The sequence below is a fragment of the Heterocephalus glaber genome, unplaced genomic scaffold, assembly GCF_053883595.1.
Source record: "Heterocephalus glaber isolate CG9 unplaced genomic scaffold, H.glaber_assembly_v1.0 deba00001481, whole genome shotgun sequence".
Classification (NCBI taxonomy): domain Eukaryota; kingdom Metazoa; phylum Chordata; class Mammalia; order Rodentia; family Bathyergidae; genus Heterocephalus; species Heterocephalus glaber.
In genome coordinates, this window is record NW_028258317.1 from 57,658,280 (window position 1) to 57,681,930 (window position 23,651).

Here is a 23,651-nt window from a genome sequence, read left to right on the forward strand (position 1 = left end):
AGTTTCTACAGATATATACTCAGAGCCATATAAACTAAAAGCCTTGAAAATACTACATGTAGAAACCAATAGTTATGATTTCTTCTGGAGAAAAGAAAAGAACCAGGACAGAAAACTTTATTGTTATCTGTAATATTTACATTTTTATGTGAGTAAAATGTATTTGTCTTATTTAGAAAATCATAAATTATTATTTAAAATATCTTCCAGCCAGGCATGGTGGCACATGACTGTAATCTCAGAACTTGAGAGGCTGAGGCAGGAGCATTGGCATGAGTTTGAGGTGAGCCTGAGCTACATAGTGAGTTCAAGGGCAGCCTGAACTACGTAGTGACACCCTGTCTCAAAAAACCAATATATAAATAAATAAATTATAAAATCTTTCAGTAGAAAAGTTTTAATGGTCATTAAATTATGAAATAAGGTGATTTTTAAACCCTTTCTATAAGATTAAATAATTATATTAATTTTCATGCTTCTTACTGAAATTTAGAAAAATTTATGTAGTCAGTAAAGATAGCAAAATAAATTTTTTATTCTTAAGAAATGTCAAGATTTTTACTCCAACAAATACTAAGTCTAATTCTGTCAAAGTCATTTTGTTCTGAAATTATCTTTGTTATCATAATTTTGATCCAAAGTTTCTTATAGGATTTGAAAAGTGACTTCCAATATTGTTCTTCTGTGTATGTTTTTCCCAATTTCTAAATCAACATGTGAAATACACAAAATGTTATTGAACATAATCTCTAATTATATTTTTAAATCATTTACTTAATTCAGGACTTTATCTCACTACTAGAAATACGGTGGCAAGTTAATGAATAACCATAGAGAAATATATAAAGAAATTATGGCAAGTCCCTACCAGGTGATATTATGTTGCCATCACAAAGAATATATCAAATTTATATCAATTAATTTGTACAGGTTTCCAGAGTGGATTGTTAAATGAAAAATCTATTTAGTAAAATGCATTCTAACCAAAACTTAGTGGTTTGACAAGAAGAGCTATCATTTCAGTTTCTGTGGGCCCAGAATTCAGGCACTGCTTAACATGATCCTCTGCATAGGGTCTCACAAGGCTGCCAGCAAGGTGTTGGCCAAGGCTGTGGTCATCTGAAAGGTCCCTGGGGCAGCCTGTGCATCTCAACCAACTCAGTCATTGCTAGCAGGACCCAGATGTTGGCAGGCTGCCTAATTCCTTGCCACAGCCCAAGGCCACTCTCAGTCCCTAAAGACTTAAACCACTCCACAGGGCAGCACCCAAATGGCACCTGGTTGCCTATGAGGAGCAGGCCAGAGGGTGACAGCAGGACAAGAAACAGTCTTAATGTTGAATCTTGCTATTGAAAAACAATCACTTTCATTTTATTCCTCAAATGTGAGTCACTAGACTCAGCCCACATTCAAGAGCTAAGGTAGACCAGAGTGTAAAAACCCAGAGGTGGTATCACTGGGAACTGTTCATGAAGGTTTCCTCCCGTGTTCAACATGATGCCATTATTATCAGAGAAGAAAAGACTAGAATCCACCTTCTCTTATATATAATATGAGCAAGGATAAAATTAGGGAAGGATATTGAACAGGTTAACACAGAAAATCTGAGTGATAACCTGTTAGAAAGGCAAGATATTTAAAAATGACTGAAGATTTCATGAAAACGATAACAAAAACATGTATATGATTTGTTATTATAAAATTTTATGTATATAATATTACATAGAATGCCTGTTTGGAGATCAAGTATAAATGTTTAGGTCCAAAAAATTCTTTAAAAAAGGACTATACAGAGCTTGTTTTTAAAAAGCTGAAGTTATCTTTTTATCCAACTGAACACTCACCAGTGAATAAAATTTACTGAGTGGTTCACTGAAGGGAAAAAGTCAGGACTTTCTAAGTGTTAGAAATGTGTAGTTCATGGTGGTTATACCAATTAGGATTGAAAACTAAACTCTGAATAGGATGAAATGATTCCACAAAATTGTATAAAGTTGATTAAACAATTCCTATTGTTCCTCAGTCAAGACAGTCTTTGCTTAGGTTCACTGAGGGCCTGGTGTCTTGGGATGATTCCAAGTTCATGGTTATTTATCAGCTTCTACTGGTTGGACCCTTTTGTGTTGAAATACAATATTCAATTTTTTTTCTCAAGTGCTCTGTAGAGGGAAAATTTTCCTTCATTCACCAAGAAAAAAAAAAGAAGCAAATTGCAGAGAAATCTGTAGAGCATGATTCTATTTCCATAAAAATAATAGATAACCAAGCCCTTATATGTGTTGTATGTATGCTCATGCCTGTTGTAAAGCCACAGACCTATGGAAGGGTAGAAAGGCAGCCATGAAATTCTTTTATTTTATTTTATTTTTCTTTTCTTTTTTCATTTCTATTCTTTTTACCTGCACAACATGCTAAATCCTGGTAAGGTTAGTAAAGTGTCCTAACTAGCCTCAAACTGAGGGTACTCAGGATAGGGGGCTACCATTGCTAACCCAAGAAAACCCATGTACCAGGATAATGAGGGCATGAATGAATTTTGAACTTTGAAAATCTCAAATAAAGAAATAAAAGTTATCTTTGACTAGATTTAATTATTTTTGCAATATTTTGAGAAAAAAAAACTTTAGCACTATCTTAGTTACTGTTCTTATTGCTGAGACAAAATTCCCAACACCCAAAGTTAAAGGGGGAAAGGTTTATTTGGTTTTCAATTTGTAGAGGTTTCAGTCCACAATAAGCTGGCTCGAAGGCAGGGTGGCAGAGGAGAAATAGTTCATGGCAGCAGAAAATAGCAAAAGCAACAAGAGACCTTCAGAGCGTGTTTCTGCCCCTTTTATTTTATTCAGACTACTTAGGGAAAATAGCACGTACACTCTTAATCCTAGTTTCCTTAGGCCAGGCCTCACCATGAATCAATCACACACTCTAGATTCAGCCAGCTCCAGAATAGCCTATGACCACATGCGGCTTTGGGGGACATCTAGACGCAAACCATAACAAGCACCTTTGAAAATGTTACCTAATAGTATTGGCCAGGGCAAATTCCCTTCTGATAGAAACAAGAAGTAGGGCTGAGAAAGGTGACACAGAAGTACAGATAGTTTTCAGGAGAAAGGAAATCAAGTGGTCCTCTAAAAGCGGGATGGGTGACTGGGGGAGACAAGTGGGAGAGTCTCGCCAAGCTGCAGAAGAAGCAACTCAGGTTCAAAGTCATCGATTTAAAGGAAGAGGGGTCTACAGAGATGCGTGCACTGCCCAGCTATGTCCAGGTGTCCTCCTGTCTGGGAAGAACATCGGGGGAATCTGAGTTGTGTTTAGTTCAGATTGGGTGTTTGCTGGGAAGGTGATGAAGAAAGAGTGGGTGAGGTGGACGACAGCAAGTCGATGAAAGAGGAAAATAATAAAACGTGGCATGTGAACCGATGCACAAAGAAATAAGGACAGCGACGGGTATGGGAAACCGGGAAGGTGATAGAATGAAAGGGAGTAGGGTCGCGACATTTGGGACACTGGAGAAAGTGAGTAGAAAGATAAGCACTGGTGATGAGAGTACAGGGACTTAATGGTGCCTTCCAGTGGAGTGCAGGGTTGGTTTTCCTTCCGGCTGGAGCTGAGGATGAAGCCAGCCATAAGACACATGTGAGTAACAACAGAGCAGCTCTTTACCCTGCCAAATCTCCAGGGCTAATTGAGAGTGGGATTATGTAGCAGATGCAGTTGTTGATAGTAACAAGAACTCAACACAGGTTGAGAAGAAAAAATAAGGAAGCTGAGAGGCCAGCTTCTATGCCACTCCTAAAATCGTCAAAATTATAGCAAGAGATTCAGGAAACAGAAACAAAATCCAAAACAAACAAATTCTGCTTGAAGCGACTCAAACATAAATAACAGAGGGAGCATCTGAATGATTTAGGCATGATACAAGATACCATTTGAGAAGACCAGTTTCAAACCACCAGAAAAGTAGAGCAATATTGAAAGCAATTAGTATCACCTAGGCAAAAAATATCATAGAGGTTATTTGTATACTTTTTCTGAATGTCTGACAAAAAACAAATCCATATCAGATGTTCCAGGCATTATAGAAAAAAAATAAAAAATGAGACTGCTGATAGATGACAGTAGTCAGAGTTGTAGATAACATTAAGCAAGCGATGTCATAAATGTGTCACTAGGTATTATCTTTTTAAAGTATGACCTATTGGCTACAGGGGATGGAAAAAAAAATACATGGCACATGTTGGTATGCCGAGTTCTCAGGGAAGTATATTTTTGTAAGGCAAACATATTGGGGATCTCCTTATTTGCTGGAGAATATATTTCTTTCTACTTTCTTACCCATGTCTAAAGAAAACCTACTCAGTAAGCCTGAAACAGCAGTCTGTCCGACAGGTACTGCCTACCCAAACTCCAGCTTTGCATTAATTATACTACCTCCAGCAGGTCCATTGCCCATTTTTATCTCTTTGTATGATGAAACAACACAGAACCTTTGACCAAATTCATTAATTTTTTTTCAAAATGCTTAAAATTATGGTATATTGTACCAGAACATTTGATTGGGGATTTTTCTGAAGAGCCTACTGGACTCTAAGCTGTAGCCTTCAGATAACATGAACAAATAAATAATAACAGAGCTGCTCACTACCCTGTCAAATCACCACTGCTAATTTTAGAGACCCAGATTTCCTACAATGAACATTTAAAGACCCTATAACATTTGGAGGCCTTCTGTAACATCTTATTTTTCTTGAAAGAAAGGAGACAAAGAAGAAAGATACATTAACTAAAAAAAAATGTGCCTGAAAGAATACAAATTGTTATTTAACCAGGAGGTGGAAATCTCCAAGGAAGATCCTTAAAGAAAATGTTTACATTCATTTTTTATATAAAAGGATTCATCTGACAATGTATTACAAACAAAACCCCCAGCACTGTTGATGATCTCAGCTGGAGCGCAAGGATAGAATGCAGGACCAATTTGTTGCCAACTGGTTTAAAATTTATAGGCCCAGATCCAGAGAAAAAAGATGAGGGGAAGGGTTTAGGGCATAGCAGGTAGGAGACTCACATTTTCTGATCATCAAACACGAAAAAGCTTTGTGTTCAGCACTTTACAGGAAAAAAAATTTAATGCTAAAACTAACTAAGGCAAATAAACCCGATGTTCTGTTAAAATAAGTAATACTCAATGAGCCTGGCAAATTATCTGAGGTGATACAGGCCATAAAAGTAGGTCCAGGCTTATCTGACTTCAAAGCCAAAGAATGACAAGAAATTCACTAGGTTGTTTTTATACCTTTTTTTGAAAATGTGAAAAAATATAAATGGAAATAATATTAAGTCACTTTAGTCTGCCACATACATATTTAGATAATAATTCACAAAATAAAGATGTATAGGTTCTGGAATGTTACAAAGTCAATTTAAAGTTACTAGGTCAGGTGCCTTTTCTGGCTCTCTCTGACCCTGCAATTATGGGATGGTGTTTCAACTTTCAGAAAAAGTAGCAAAGTCAGATTAAATGCACTGATACTCAAAATTAAAGGTTTATCTTCAGCATTTTTAAACAGGTAGCTGGTGGACTGAAAGCTGTTCCCAAACCTGTTTTCAGTGTTCAGAATTGCATTTGAACTTGACAGGTTTTGCAGCCTCCAGTTCACTCCAGGCTTGGCTTCACTCCTCCTATGAACTTAAACCCAGCCAGATCCACATATTTATGTTACCTGCCTGACCCTTAGAGGCTTTTGAGTTTATAATCCCTTAATGAGAAGCTCTAGAAAGTTTGTTTCAGCCCTTGTACTCTATAATTATTTGACTCAGAATTGGTAAAATGTGTACCCAGATCCACTTTTAAACCCTTTATAAAATTTTAACAATGTGATAAGAAGAGAATGGATTCTTTGTAAAAGCAAAGACTTTCTGATCTTCAGAAGACATTAGCATTTGTGGGAAAGGAAAATGAGAATGTGACATTTCCTTAACATTTAACTGGAGTTAAATCTTTATGTTGTAACCCTATATGAAGCAATCAACAAATGTGTATTAGATATCAACCCTGAACATAGCCCTAAGCTACACTTGGAGAAAAATAAAGAACAGGCTCAACAGGGGGGATCTCATCTCCCAAGAGGAAGTTTCTCATCCAGTTTATACATTGACAGTACACCAGCGTCTAACTTGACATTGTGCCTGAGTTCCTGAAAACTAGTAGATACATTCTAAAAGGCTAAATCAAACTGATTTTTCTTTAATAAAGAAGTAAAAATATGTATTTTGAAAAGTGAAAATATACCAGTCATATCTCTTTTAGCCATACTGAGTAAATGGAACAAAATAATCGGTTTAAGAGAAAAGGATTTTTCTCTTTTTTAAGTTTAATTACAAAGCGAACAGACACTCATCTTCGGGTCTCTGATTCGGTGAAATCTAATCTTCATCTTTCTTTTCTGTCTTTCTCTTACAGGAATCACTGCCAAAAAATCAGATTGTCCTCTAAGTTCTAATGATGGTTAAGTATTCTTTTAGTTTTGGTGGAATCAGGCCAAATTTGTCTATCTTATCCCCAAACTGAAGCTCATAAGCAAGGCCTCAAAACTCTTTTGTTCATATCCCTGATAACTGTTATTCTTTGAAACCGAGGACCAGTCAATAGCTATTAGGTAAATTTAAAAATTTTGCTGTCATCATTGTCGTTATTTTGGCTCTGATTGTCAAATAGGAGGCTCCCAGTTTTGTTAATTGACATTTTCTAACATAATTTATGTTTTCTAGCATAATTTTATTTTACAGTTAACTATATGAGAAATCACATCCCTACAGAAATGGGTGGTCGGAATATGAGCTTTAGGCTGAGGTCAAAAAAAGTGGGTGTTGGCTGAGAACATAGTTTGTATTACTTGTGAAGTAGCTCTCTATCAGTTTAGCTTGTCTCTAGAAGCCTGAACTACACAACTTCTCTTAATGCTTTACAGGATATACTGCCATTTTAAGCGCTGTCTGTAAAATTAGCACATAATCTTGCCTGAATGTTGAAAATCTCCATTTTTTTTCTTTATTCTCCAATGGGAATCTTTAGATCTGAAGCCAATTGGGAACCAGGCATAATTATAGAAAGTGAAAGTTACAAATGTGGAGTGGGATAGGAGCAAGAGATTATGCTACCTTTGCTATCTATGGTTTGAATATGCCCTACATGCTCCACTCCCAGTCCATGTGTTTACATACGTTATCACCACTATTGTTTTGCAAGTTGCTCATGCCCCTTCCCTACTGGATAGTAGACAACTTTACTCTAGGTGTAGTCATTATAATGCTCCTCAGGCCTAGCAGAAATCCTGATACATCATTGTTGCAAGGAATATATTCACAATTTAAATGTGAAACTGTCTGATCTTGTAAAAAATTGTTGATATCAAATCAAGTATCATGGTAAGAATTTCACTATCTAACAAGGAAAATATTTTATATTTTAGAGATATTTTCTTTAATCCAAATCATCATTTGCATGCCCTTGACTCAAAAATTCTCCATACCCTAGTTTTTTAGAGGATTTTTGGTATAGGAATTTCAACTAAATGTATTAATGTGGATTTTCATAGGCAATAAAACCTGTTCTCAATTCAAAGTCAGAAGGAAGGGTCTGATACTAGCTAGACTATGAGCTGGGTACTTCATACATTACTTTTATTCATCTTCACAACAGCCTTTCAAGGAAAGCAATGTGAACCCTATTTTGCATATGAGCATCATTATAGAAAAGTGAGTCCAGGTAAAACAGCTAGCATGTGGAATGGCTGGATCACTCTAGTTACAAACTAAGATCAAACCAAGATCTCTCTAGTTACAAAGTCCATTCATTTATCATAATAATTTGGTAAATAAGCAAATACAATCCAATTAAAAATATGTTAAATGTGGGCTTGTAAATTTAAAAAATAGAAATTCTGATAAACATGTATGCTAATAATTTAAAATTAAGACCTAAGTTGAAAATACAAAATCCTCTAGCATTGATTCAGATTATTACTGCTAAATAATTTCACTACAGATGTAAAGGCATTTCCTGACTGTATAAAAAGTTAAATTCTACAATAGAAATCAGGATACATTGGTGCTTTGCTGTAAGAACTTGAAAAATTATTTTCCCCACATTTGTGTTTTGCAAATAATCGATTCATGAGGGTAGAAAATGACATGATTTTGCACTGTTTGCAGATATAACAAATCAAAAAGCATACTTTTGACAAGCAATATTTACTTCAAAATATGGGAGGAAAGCTATATCTTAGAATGTGCTTTTCCTAGAACTATTTCAATTTCCAAATCAGCAAGTGATAAGAATTTTTAAGAAGATGGGAGGGAGAGCTTGAGGAGTTACTAGGTTTTAAGCGTTAAGTTTGTATACCCAGTGCTGGGTTGGATAAAGATACTATGTCTGTAGAAAGATGAATATTGCAACTACAATAATTACTGGGAGACGTCTATCATCTTCTACATCCCAGAATTCTCTACTGAAATCCTGTTGAGAGAATTGTCTGTGTTCAATTCCCCCACCCCTGGGAATTCCTCCAGCTATCTCTCTATAGAAGGCAATATTGTGCTCAGCCATGGAGAGGAGGAAGTTAATCTGCTGAGCTGTTGTCCGGTTCTTTAAAAATACCAAGTCACTGACAGTATTGATTTGGGGCTATTTATACAACTTTAACTCTTCAGAATTTAATATGGAGAAAACAATGTTTGATTCTTTGATTTTTTTTAAAGATCTTCCCTTTTGGACAAGCTCAGTGTTTTAAGAGTAGACAAATATTTTGTAAATTGGCCCAACTGAATGACAAACCAACAGATTTGAAGCCAGCTGTCATATTTTATCAGTAGCACCCATAAATCCAGGCTGATACAGGGATCATTCTGTGTCCCTGTATGATGAACAGAATACTGAAAGAACGTGCTATTTTCCCCCTTTCAGTGTTTTCTTTGGAAATATGCAAAACTGACTGTGTTCTGTGGATTGATTTCCTTGTAGACTGATTTTCATGAAGGAAAATTGATGACATATTTTCTTCCCCTCTCTCAACTTGCCTACTTTTCAGTCATGTATTTGGATACCAGTCCTGACTAATGTATTAAATCTAAACTTCATCAGTTCCTATCAGTACAGTAGTCTTGTTTTGCTCCTCTCCTCAAAAAAGAGGAAATTCTACCTTCTTGTTAAGAGATCTCACAGGTTTGCAATATTATGAAATAAAGTATAAAAATGACAGCTGACCCTTTATGTTTTACTATCAATATGAATTTTAAAGGGGTATCATCACGAAAATCATCTTCAGAGGTATTTTCTTGCATGCTGAATTAAGTATTGCTGCTAAGATGAAACTGGACTGACTGCAGTGGTTCTGATACCCTGGGATTTTGATGTTCTGATGCTTTCCTCACTAGCACAGGCAGTGAATTTAACACTCAGATTTGCTCTGACAGGCTGACAACTGATATCACAAGACCACAGCTAAGAGAGGTTTATTACTTTTAGTGGGATTTATTTAATTCAGTCTCACAGCCTGAGGGTGGGGTAAAGATTTAACTTGAAATTAAATTCCAGCAGGAGACCTTTTAATATAAGAAAAATGGGCAGAAGGATAAATGACATGCTCAATTCCAATGACTTTAGAAAAAAAAAAAGGTTATATTTAACATGGAAAAAAATCCCACAAAATCATTTCAGTTGTATGACAGATATGGAGAAAAAAGTACAGGTGAACCAGTAATGATGATAGAACTTAAAAGAGAATAATATACAGGAAAGTTTTTGACACACTAGAATTTTTTCAATCCATGCAGAAAAAAATTCCCAGTTTATGAATGCTCTCCATCAATGTCTGCATAAGTTGGTAAGACACCCCAAGTGTTCAGTTCTTTAACTATACAATAATTCTGGATTAAATTGTAGCATTTAAACAAAGCCATGGAGAGAAATTACCCCAGTTTTTAATTTAAACTGGGTGAATGCTTACATCCCAAACTTCAGAACGTGAGAGTGCTATTCCTTTGTATTATGAGAAAGTGGAATTTTATCATACAGGTAACCCAGGCAAAAGTCTTAGCAGTTGTAGAGTCCAAGAGGTATTGGGTGGTTATGGTCACAGTCAGGTTAACCACTGGCCCCCAGACAGATTGAACAATTCTGCATTTCAACAGAGATGTTCATTGTTTCACTCAATATGGTTGACTCCACCAGGAAAAATATTTGGAGGAGGGATTTTTTTGGATACCTCTATCCTTATACCACTCCCTTGAGCCTCCTACTCCATAGAATGCTAAAAACCTAGACAGAGTCTGACATGGCTAAGGTGCCCAGGAAAATTCTACTCCTTCCAAATAACCTTGAATTTATTGATACTTTTCTTAAAATTCCACTATAAATTATAATGATACTTTTTCTTTAGAAAGAGTGCAAATAGTACCATCATCGAAAGCACTGACCCAATGTAGGAATAAGGCTTCTAAGAAGGTAAGCACAAACAATGACTATGACCACTGAAAGATCAAATAACTACTTTTCTCTGATCCCAGTTTTCCTCTCATCCATTGGTCTATTCATCCACTCTGGACACACAGAGTACAGCACAACTAGCATCTTTCTGTGTTGGATCTATGCTTTTGTGGACTGCTTGTCCCTCAAATTTGATTATTCTAGCTGCCCTTTTCTACAATATTGTCTGCGTGCATTTGAATATATTTGGCTTTAAAGCACTTGGTCTTTCTCTACCTTACTCCATGGCTCCTTATCCTTGAATGAGCTTTATGCCATCTGTTTCCTTGGTGAGCTTCACCCTCATAATCATATCTGAAGCACTTACTGTGGCAATAGACTTCAAGGTTGTGATCAATAATTGCCATAAAAACAGAGGGAGGGTAAATTCCAAAGGCTCTCTCAGAAGAATGAAAAAGAAATATCTTAAAAGCATTTAATAAACTTCTTCATTTTGGGAGGCTTTTCTATCTAAAAACCCACTGAATAAATGCACCCTGATATGAGATACTCCAGACTGGATGTGTTTTCCTATTCTTTTGTACTGTATTATTTTTAAATGGAGATTAGGTCAGGTTAACTGTCAGCCCCCAGGCAGATTGAAAACGGGTGAATAAAAGGGTACAGGGAGAAATACATGCTTTCAAAAGCTGACCCTTTACATCTTCTATCCTACCTCCAACTGATTGGACATCTCATTTCTTTGGTGAATTATTACTTTACACTTTAGAAACAAGTCATATCTATTTACATAAAAATTATTATCAGGAGTTTATCTGACATTGTTGGTTTCTTTGTTTCCTTATCAATCTTGATAGAATTACTGGAAAATTTTTTTTCATTTAAATGTTTTATGGAGTGGCAGATTTTTCAGAGAAGAGTTAAAGTCATTCAGCAAGGAACAGGTGTATACTCAGAGCAATTTACTTCCTAGATGATTTGATAATTGAGATATCACCATATATTTTTCTACTGTAAAGTTACACTGAAACCCCATCTGCTGATGAATAGCATAACCAGATTTTAGGTTAATTAGCTCCCCAGTGCCCTGTATGTATTTAGACCATCAAAAGATCAAAAGGAGCACTTTAGAGTGCATCTGAAACCAGATCTCCCTTCTACTGAAACTGAGGGTTTGCATTTAACAGAGCCATTTCTCTGCCAAGTAAACAGTGTGATGTACAGGAGAAATTTTCCTATGCTGAAGTTTGTTGGTAAATAAGTTATTAAATGTTCCTTTTTCTCATTTTCAATTTCCTAACGGTGAATGAATTATGTCCCTGAGTCAGCTGATTGGACATTTCCACCAAAGTCAACATCATCTCAAACCAAAGGCTCTCTAGTGATGCCCCACCAAGGAGCACAAGCATCTCTTCAAGGATATGACATCCCCCAGTCCCCTTGATACTTACCCCCCAAAAAATTTCTTTTCCCTTGTCAATGATGTTTGAAAATGCCACTGTGGCCCAGCGAAGAGGAAGGGGCTTCTGGGCCACCATTCCACCACTCTCAGCCCAGAAGAAAGGGCTTCCAGTCCACCATTCCATCACCCCCAGCACAGAAGGAGGGGCTTCTGGGACACCATTCCACCACTCCCAGCTAAGAGGAGGTGAACTGCAAGGGTGCCAAGAGCACCACCACCCCCCTGTTGAAATGAGAAGACAGGTAAAAAAGTCTCAAAACCAAACTTCCAGATCACCTACAGCAACCCCAAAGGGAAATGAGATGGAACACTCTGATACTCAACCACCTGGACCCACTGAACTGGCAACAAAAGAGGATCTGGAAAAAATGAAATAAGAAATAATTTCTCAGATAACAGCAGAGATTGTGCCCATAGTGGAAGACATGATTAATAAATCTAGAGAGGAGCTCAGGAACATGATGGAATCCCAACATAAGAAACAAATGGAATCCATAAAACACATGCAAACAGATTTCCAGGAGATCAAAAACTCCATTGAAAGTCTACACAGCAGAATGAGCCAATGTGAGGACAGAATTTCAGATATAGAAGATAAGATTGCAATTAGTGACCAGGAAAAGAAAAGTTGCTTTAAAATTGTAAGGGACCATAAGAACTCAATCCAGCAGCTGCTAGATGATGCAAAGAAGAATAACATAAGACTGATTAGAGTCAATGAAGAAACAGGAGAGAGTGCAGATGACATAAAAAAACTGTTCACAGAAGTGATGGCAGAAAACTTCCCAAGCAGGGGGAAAGAACTTGACATACAGGTAATGGAGGCATATAGGATGCCAACTAGCTTTGATCAAAAAAAAATCTACACATAGGCATATAATTGTTAAGATTCCAGAAACTGAAGAGAGGAACAAAGTTCTACAAGCAGTTAGAGAAAGGAAACAGATCACATACAAAGGAAAGCCCATCAGAATCACAGCAGACTTCTCAATGCAAAGCCTCAAGGAAAGAAGAGATTGGAGTGATGTATTCCAAACCCTAAAAGAAAACAGCCTCCAACCCAGGTTGATGTACCCTGCAAAACTATCTTTTAAAATTGATGCAAAAATAAGATACTTTCATGAAAAAGAGCACCTTAGGAACTTCATGAATACCAAACCAGCACTCCAAAAAATTTTAAACAATATCCTAGGAACTGAAAATGAAGATCACAACCCCAGGAAGCACAGCAGAATGAAAGCATCAGGTGCTATAAGAAATTAAATGTAAAGGGGGAGAATCCAACAAACAGAAAATGTCATGACAATAATAGGTCAATAGCTATCAGTCATAACTATCAATGTTAATGGTCTCAATTCACCAATCAAAAGAAATAGACTGGCAAAATGGTTCAAGAAGCAAAATCCAGCAATATGCTGCATACAAGAAACACACTTAATTCAATATGAAACTCAGAGACTTAAAATTAAAGGGTGGAAAACAATACTCCATGCTTTGCGAACCTGAAAAAATGCAGGAGTAACTATCCTCTTGGCAGATCAAGTAGATTTCAAACCAACGCCTATTAAGAGAGACAAAGAAGGACACTACATACTTGTAAAGGATGAGAAGGAAGAGATAACAATCATAAATATCTATGCACCAAACACTAGTGCACCCAACTATATAAAACAAATACTAACGAACATGAAAATTCATATATGCACTAATACAATAGTAGTGGGAGACATCAATACCCCACTGTCACAAAGAGATAGATCAACTAGACAAAAAATAAGTAATAAAATAGTAGAACTCAATCAAAGTATTGAACAAATGTACTTAACAGATGTTTACAGAGTCTTCCACCCCACAAAATCACAATACACATTCTTTTCAGGTGCACATGGATCATTCTCAAAAATAGAGTGCATACTCACTCCTATATCATATTTAAGTAAGTGCAAAGGAATTGAAGTTATCCCCTTTATATTATCAGACTATAGTGCTATGAAATTGGAGATTCATAGCAAAAAAAAATGCAAAAATTTGCACTATCACCACTCTTGTTCAATATAGTTTTGGAAACATTAGCCACAGCAATTAGACAAGAGAAAGAAATAAAAGGAATATAAATGGGAAATGAAGAAGTCAAATTGCCATTATTTGCAGATGACATGATATTCTACATAGAAGACCCCAAGAACTCTACCAAATTCGTCTAGGCTTAATAACCAAATTCAGTAAAGTAGCTGGATACAAGGTCAACACACAAAAGTCAATAGCTTTCCTCTACATCAACAACAGACTCACTGAGAGATAAGTAGGGCAAACAATTCCTTTCACTATAGCATCCAAAAAAAACTGAAATACTTGGGAATAAACCCAACGTAAGAAATCAAAGACCTCTTCTCTGAAAATTATAGCAATCTGAAAAGAGAGATTAAAGATGATATCAGAAAATGGAAAGACATCCCCTGCTCCTGGGTAGGAAGGACCAATATAGTGAAAATGGCCATACTTCCAAAACTGCTATATAGATTCAATGCAATTCCAATTGAAATCCCAGCAGCATATTTCACAGATCTTGAGAAAACAATCTAAAAATTCATTTGGAGCAAGAGGAGACACAGAAAAGCAAAAGTAATTCTAGATAACAAAAACACGGCAGAGGGTATCACAATCCCCAACTTGAAACTATACTACAAAGCTATTTGATAAAACAGCATGGTACTGGCAAAGAAACAGACCTGAGGACCAGTGGAACAGATTAGAAGATGCAGAAACAACCCCAGACACACTCAGCCATCTCATCTTTGATAAAGGAGCCAAACACCCTCACTGGAGGAAAGATAGCCTCTTTAATTAATGGTGCTGGAAAAATTGAGTTTCAACTTGCCAAAGATTAAAATTAGACTTACATCTCTCACCATGCACTAAACTAAAACCAAAATGGATTAAAGATCTAAACCTTAAAACACAAATGCTGAACTGGCTGGAAGAGAGGTTAGGAAGAACTCTTGAAGACATTGGTGTAGGAAAAGATTTTATGAACAAAACCTCAGTTGCCCATGAACTAGCACAAACAATCAAGAAATGGGATCTCTTCTTATTAGAAAGCTTCTTCACAGCAAGATAAACCACCAACAGTGTGAGGAGACAACCCACAATGTGGGAAAAAATCTTCACCTGCTCTTCCTCAGACAAAGGTCTGCTATCTCAAATTTATAAAGAACTTAAAAAAATCAGACCTCCCAAATTTAAAGACCCAATCCAAAAATGGGCTTCTGAAATGAACAGACATTTCTCAGACAAAGAAGTAGAAATAGAAAATAAACATATGAAAAAGTGTTGCACATCACTGGTCATTTGAGAGATGCAAATATAAACAATGCTGAGATTCCACCTCACTCCAGAAAGAATGGCTGCTATCATGAAATCAACCAATAACAAATGCTGGCAGGGCTGTGGGGAAAGAGGAACACAGCTCCACTGCTGGTGGGAGTATAGACTGGTGCAACCACTGTGCAAATCAGTATGGAGATACCTCAAAGAACTAGGACTGGAAGTCCCATTTGACCCAGCTACTCCCCTGTTGGGTATCTTCCCCAAAGAATTAGAAGAATCATACCAGAGTGATATATGTGCACCCATGTTCACAGCAGCACAATTTGTAATAGCTAAAACTTGGAAGCAGCCCAAATGCCCATCAACTGGAGACTGGATCAAGAAAATGTGGGGTTTTTTAAAATAAAATGGAGTACTATTCAGCCATAAAAAATGAGAAATTAGAGACATTTATAGCTAAATGGATGCACATTGAGGAGATACTCTTAAGTGAAGTAAATAGGACACACATGTAAATACCGAATAGTTTCTCTGGTGTGAGAAACTGAAAATGTAAATAAGGATTATAAGGTAGAATAGATGATATGAAATAGGAAGAAAAGGGACAAAGGGGAAGGGGAAATGGGAGGGTTAGGGGAGAGGAAAAAAGGGAATGGGATTAATATGAGAAAATGGAAAAATGGAAACCAAGTCTTTGTAAATAGGGAGGGGTGGAGGGGTTGAAAGGAGGGCAGGGGAAGGGGGAAAAATAACATCCAAGAGTGATTATGTAAAGGTGCAAATTCCCACTGATGAATGTCATGTTGTATACCTAAAGTGTACCAGTGATTAGAATGAATAACTGATAATGTGAAATAGGAAGAAAAGGTCCAAAGGGGTAGGGGAAAGGAAAGAAGGGAAAGGAAAAATTATGAGAAATGGAAACAAACTTTTTGTAAATATGGAAGGGTGGAGGGGTGAAGGCAGGGCTGGGCATGGGGAAAAAATAAGAACCAAGATACCTTATATAAAGGTACAAGTTCCCCATGAGAAACGTAAATGTTTTATATACCTAAAATGTGCCATAAAGGAATTTAAGGAAAAAAAATAGAAAATGTCTTTGTGATGCCTAAAGACAGTGGACTCTGTTCTAATGCAGATATACTTATCAGAAGAAATGACTGAAGAGGCAACCATTTCCATTATGGCACTAGTCAGTACTGGAGTGTCTTAGCAGCAAATTTAGACATGGAAAGAATGCAAAGTAGAGCTTGAAAGAAGCTACCCCAAAGTGGTAGGCCACTCCACACACAATTCTTATCATCCTATTATTTTATGCACAACTTATGATTTTTATTTAAAGCCTAACAAATGGGTAGATAGTAGTTCTTTCCATTTCTTTTTTTCTTTCTTTTTTTTTTTTTTCCAAGTATCAAACTCAGGACCTTGTGCTTGCAAGGCAGGCACGGTGCCACTGAGCTAAATTCCTGGTCCCAGTAGTTCCTTCCATTTCTTATCATCTTGATGTATGGTTTCTAGCAAAATGTTCTTAGGGAATTTCTAAATTTTATTCATATGGATACATGAATACAATAAACCTAAAGAAAATTCAGTAATTCAAGGAAGAAATAATGAGTCTCATTAAAATCAGTTTTAGTAGAATATTATTTGTAGATGATTTTTAATTTTTGAATTTTCTCCCTATGAAAGGATCTAATTCTAAAAAAAAATGCACACATACTATATTCTCTCATCCACTCTCTTTCTCTCCATAATGTAGGAGACTAAGAAGTAACCAAGTAGGGATAAATGTGAACATGTTCACTTTTATAAAGAAACTGAAGAAAAGAGGATAAAGAAATTATGCATTTCAATTTGCTTTTGTTAATGAAAGATTTTTGACTAAAAGTAGAAAGCAAATTGTCTCCAGTATTAGTTGAAATTAGAATACCATGAAAATTAATATCAAATAAGTTGTTAAAAATAGAACAATGTACAAAAAATAATTTATCAATTCTAATTTAATATTTGCCTCTATCTTTTATATTCTTACCAACTTTGCACATATTAATATACTCTAAAAAGACTCATTGGACTACATCCTTATGATGCCCTTTGCTGTAATTTAGTCACAGAAGGAAGCTTTGGCCAGAAGGGTGGGAAACCTGACAGTTGGTAGCAGAGGAAGCCAGTTTCATTGCAGAGCTTGAAATACTTTTTGTTGCTTCTGTACCCCAAAGATTCTTTAAAACTTCTAAGCTACTTGCCCATGGGCTCTAAAATCAATAATTATATTTTATATTTCCCTTTAAAAACTCCCATTTGGATCAAGTCTCAAATTTGAGAGGAGTGGGGGGTTGAAACAAATGGATGAGGACTAAGGCTGTAAAGCTACATTAGAAGATAACTTTGAACCTAGCTGCTTTGTGCCTTGGGCTCCACTGTAGTATTGGGCAAGGCTATTCCTTGGCTGAATTAATTCTATAGGCAGAGTCCCCTGTTGAAGGAGAGGTGGGTTGAAAATCAGCTCCAGGGGACTCCCTACATCACAGGATTCCTAATACATGAGGTTGTTCTTATCCCCTGATGGGTCAATTAAATTTCAGGTATTCCAGGAACACAAATCCATAATAAAGATTAGAAAATTTTATTTTCAAGATGATGGCTATGTCAAAACAGACCCCTCCACACACACTCTGTTAGGAAAGATATGTCCAGATGTAAATCTGGAATGGAGGGCTGTGTGAATACTATCCCACAGGTTAACTAAGTCAGTGAAGGACAGGCAAAGGAGGTCATGTTGATGGATGAACTTGACTGAGTGGCCTGTGGTGTTCCAAGATGAAAGTGCTGCTCATTGGATCACATCTTTTCTAACTATGCCTGTACCATTGGTAATTGCAACTTCTATGAGCTGACCTTGGAGCCCTGAGTCAGGTCTCTCTTCTCCAGCCCACCAACTTGCCATGCTAAATATAGTGAATCAATTTCTTTCTCAGTTTTCTTCCAAATGAATAACAAGTAGTTACTTTCCACTTCAAATTGAGCATACTACCATAGTAAAATTTGACTAAGTCCAAACTCACACTAAGGCAGGAAGTATATTAACACTGGAAGACAGTTGAAGTATAATGTTTCCCCACAATCCAACTAACACTCAAAAACTTCCCTAGTAAGAATGTTCTTTCTATCACCTACAAAAGAAATTTTATAATTTTCATTCTTCTCACTCCAAATCAGTTGCCAAATCCCATGTCTTTATGAATCTGATTTCCTAAGACTTTATTTCTGTCAGTGATTTGCTGTTCTCAGTGGATCTACTTGGATTTGGTGAACTAATTCATTCTTGATGCATGCCTAGCCTTATGGAAGATCACAGTCTTCAGAATTAGGTAAATCAAAGTCAAATCCTAACTATTACACTTGCTTGATGAGAAATATGATCAGATTTGTTCATTGATTCAAAGCTAAATTTATTTACCTGGGAAATAAAAATAACATATCCTTATAGTGTTCTTAAATTTTAAAACATAAAAGTATTTGGAGGACTGAAAATAACTCAGTGGTACAGTGGTTCCCTAGAATACACAAGGCCCTGGGTTCAGTCTCTACTACCACAAAAAAAAAATTGGGTATTTTTGGTCAGTGTTCATTATATATTAAATATATTCCCAAATTAATCTAAAACTACTGCATTAACTTCTGTCATTGCCTTGCTCAGCCATATTTCATTATGAACATGTGCTCTGAAGTAGAAGTCAGATTATTTTGCACTAGTGTTCCAGGTCCTGCACAGTGATCCCAGCTCTTCCCATCCAGGTAAGGTAAGCACTCTGTTCTTCAACAAAGGTCTTCTATGGTCAAGGTGCTCATTTGACATCTCCTCTCTTCAACAACCTGTTTGTGTAACATCAATTTTTGTCAAATTCTCAGAAATAGATAATTTTACTTTTCTCCCAGTGCTCATTTCAGGCATGTCTCATAACTATTTCTAGACTAAAATAGTCCTCTAGTCACTTTTGACTGAAGAATATTCTTTCCCTGGTAATTAAATTTCCAGTCCAGTGTCATAATGGTATAATATTTACTTTGCTTATCTGTTTGAATAATTCTCCCCATCTACTCCTAGTTCAAGATGGACTAAAAATTAAAAATAAATATTAAATGATAACAGAAGTGGGAAGCCCTGTCACTGTGTCTGAACTTTGGGAAGGACACAGGGGCTAACTCCCAGTGACTACTCAGTATCTGAAAGGGCTGGTATGTCCATACACTGAAGGGAAGACATGTCAGAAGTACTCCATGCCCTGTCATTAGAAATGCAATTTTTCTGCTTCCAAGAGTGAAAATCCACAAAAAAAGACTAATAAATCCACCAGAAACTTTTAGTATAAAGGGAGCCCACTGTTTCTCACAGGCAGCAGTAATTCTTTGTTAAAAGTTGAATGTAAGATCTCCAGGACTGTTAAATGGCTTAAAATTGTGTCCAGACAACTCAAAGTACTCATAGCAGTCAAAGTAAGAACTTTAGGGCACATAGACACTTGTTAGTTAAGAAGTGGGAGATATTTCACGTTTTGTGATTTTAAGAGCCAGCTTGTTCTCTTTACAAAAGAGATATATATGTCTACCTCTTCCAAATTTAATTTTTAATATGTTTGCCATCCTTGAACAACAGTGGTTCAAAAATCTACTGTTCTTTCTCAAATATAAATGGTAACTGTACATTCATAAACTCTGAATATCTTCCCTGAAGGTGACCCACGAGGTATTTGCCAAAGAGAATAATGGTAAGACTGTGAAAAGACTAAGCAGTCTTCCAGGTATTACACAGAAAGATTGTTCCTCAAATACTGTAAAAAACAACATTTCTGTGTCTTCAAGAGTTTTACAAGTTTCTGGAGGCTTCCCAGCTGCCATACCACCTTTGCCAGCACAGAGGAGGTGAGCAGCACAGGTGCCAACAGCATCCCTCCCCATTGAAATGAGAAGACACATAAACAAGTCTCAAAACCAGACTTCCAGATCACCTACAGCAACCACAAAGGGAAATGATATGGAACTGATACTTATACTCAACCATCTGGACTCCCTGAACTGGCAACAAAAGAGGATCTGGAAAAAATGAAATAAGAAATAATTTCTCAGATAACAGCAGAGGTTGTGCCCATAGTGTAAGACATGATTAATAAATCTAGAGAGGAGCTCAGGAACATGATGGAATCCCAACATAGGAAAAAAATGGAATCCATAAAGCACATGCAAACAGATTTCCAGGAAATCAAAAACTCCATTGAAAGTCTATACAGCAGAATGAGCCAATGTGAGGACAGAATTTCAGATATAGAAGATAAGATTGCAATTAATGATCAGGAAAAGAAAAATTGCTTTAAAATTGTAAGAGACCATGAGAAATCAATCCAGCAGTTGCTAGATAATGCAAAGGAGAATAATATAAGACTGATTAGGGTCAATGAAGAAACAGAAGAGTGTGCAGATGACATAAAAAAAATGTTCACAGAAGTGATGGCAGAAAACTTCCCAAGCAGAGGAAAAGAACTTCACATGGAGGCATATAGGACTCCAACTAGCCTTGATCAAAAAAAGTCTACACATAGGCATATAATTGTTAAGATTTCAGAAACTGAAGAGAAGAACAAAATTCTACAAGCAGTTAGAGAAAAGAAACAAATCACATACAATGGAAAGCCCATCAGAATCACAGCAGACTTCTCAATGCAAACCTTCAAGGCAAGAAGAACTTGGAGTGATGTATTTTAAGACCTAAAAGAAAACAGCCTCCAACCCAGGTTAATGTACCCTGCAAAATTATCTTTCAAAATTGATGGAGAAAGAAGATACTTTTAGGACAAAGAGCACCTTAGGAACTTCATGAACAGCACTCCAAAATTTTTTAGACAATATCCTAGGAAAAGAAAATGACGATCACAACCCCAGGAAGCCCAGCAGAATGAATCCATTGGGGAAGACAAGAAATTAAATGCAAAGGGGGAGAATCCAACAAACAGAAATAGTCATGACAATAAGTCAATATGTATGAGTTATAACCATCAATGTTAATGGTCTTAATTCACCAATCAAAAGAAATAGACTGGCAGAATGGGTCAAGTAGCAAGATCCAACAATATGCTGTGTACAAGAAACACATTTAATTCAAAAAGAAACTCATAGTCTAAAAGTTAAAGGGTGGAACATTATACTCCATGCAACAGAAACTCGAAAAAAAAAAAAGCAGGAGTAGCTATCCTCTTTGAAGATCAAGTGGATTTCAAATGAAAATCTCAAACACTCTGCTACCAAGAATTTCAGATAAGGGATACTCAACTGGTATGTAAAAATCTATTTTAAACATGTGTTTTCATTCCTCTCAAGTAAAAACATAAGAACAGGACTGTTGGTCCCTAACAGTAATACAAGAAATTTCTAAATTTTTTTCCAAAATGGTTTTATCATTTTAAATTCACATTAGCATATTAGAAAGTTCTAACTGGTTCACACCTAAGCTGACATTGTTCTTTTAAAACTTTTAACTTCATCTCCCTAATGAGTATATAATTCAATCTTGTTATTGTACTGATTAGTATTTTTCTGATTCTAGTGTTGCACAGCTTTCTTTGTGCTGTGCTGGCTATTTATCATCTTCTTGTGTCTACTTTTTAATTGGGTTGTCTATTAATGAGTTGTAAGAGTTCTTTATATATTCTGGTCATAGGTTATATGCACTATGAATATGGTCTGTTTAGGGACTACTTTTCATTTTAACGATGTCATTTAAAGTTCTAAATTTTGATGGAATCTCATTTATCAATTTTTTTCTTTTATACATCAGGTTTTTTATGTCCTATGAAATTTTTGCCAACACTAAATTCATGAACATTTTCCCCTATAATTTCTTCTTAAAGTTTTATACTTTTAGGCTTTCATATTTAGGTTCATAGATACTTTCAAGTTATTTTTATGTATGGAAATAAAGGGTTGAGGTTAATTTTTTATATACAGATACCAGGTGTTCTAGTGCCATTTGCTGAAAACATTATCTTATCCCTTGCTCTTGAATTGTTCATGTTCTATAAAATGTTAATTTTAAATAATCTTTCAAAACTCAGTGGACCATATATGTGTGGTTCTATTTCTAGATTCTGTTTTATTCAAATTATCTATATGTCTTTCCTTACACCAACACTGCCTTGATTACTGTAGCTTTAGAGGAAGTCTTAAAATTAGGTACTAAATGTCTTCCAACACTATTTTCTTTTTCTTTTCACTTTTCTAGGTCCTTTGTACTCATACATAACTTTTAAATCTCAATATCCAATTCTTCATTTATAGCAAGTATACATAGACCTGAATTTTTGTATATACCTTGTGTTTTCTAATCCTGCTAAATTCAAATATAACTTCTAGGGGCTCCTAGAGATTCCTTAGTATTTTCTCTGTAGATGATCATTTCATCTACCTATAAAGATTTTGCTTCTATCTTGCCAATCCCATCCTAATTGTGTCATTTTTTCTACCAGACTATTTTCGTTTGGGCCTATGTTTCAAAGTTTAATGGATAGATGAAGAGTAGGCATATCTTCCCTTGATCCCCACCTTAGGGAGAAAGCTTTGTACCTTCTCTATTCATATAAAGTGTTTTTGCTGGAAGTATGGAGTACATGTCTTTAATCTGTTGAGAAGATTCTGTTCTACTTCTAGTCTCCTGATAGCTTTTACCATGAACAGCTGTAGGATTTAGTCCAATACTTTTTCTCCAACTAGTGACAGGATCATATGGCTTTTTCCTTTCCTCTGTGAAAATGATGACTTTTGTGGGTGGATCTTCCAATGCTGAACCAACACTGCCATCCCTTTAATAAACCACTTTCTACATACTACCAAAAAAAAAGAGTTTTACAAGTTTCTTCTTCCAGTAGATTAAGTACTTCTGTTTTTATATATAGGTCTTTGATCCATTTTGATTTGATTTTACTTTGGAGTGAGAGATATGGATCAAGATTCATTCTTGTGCATGTAATTAAAGATAGATAGATAGATAGACAGAGATATAGATATATATGACATAGAAAAAAAGATAAATCTGAATGATTTGTAGGAAAATGGATGAATCTTAAGACCATAATAGTAAGTGAAATAAGTCAGTCACCAAAGGTTAAACATTACATGGTATCTCTAATATGAGAGACCCAAAATACAAATAATCTATAGAGCAAAAATAGACCTGTTAGGAAATATGGAGGTTGGGGCCAGGGATTTAGCTCAGTGGTGCCGCTGCCTGCCTGGCAAGTGCACAGTCCTGAGTTCAATCCCCAGTACCAAAAAGAAAAAGAAATATGGAGGTAGACTTTGTAGAGATGGGTGGATCTTTGTAGA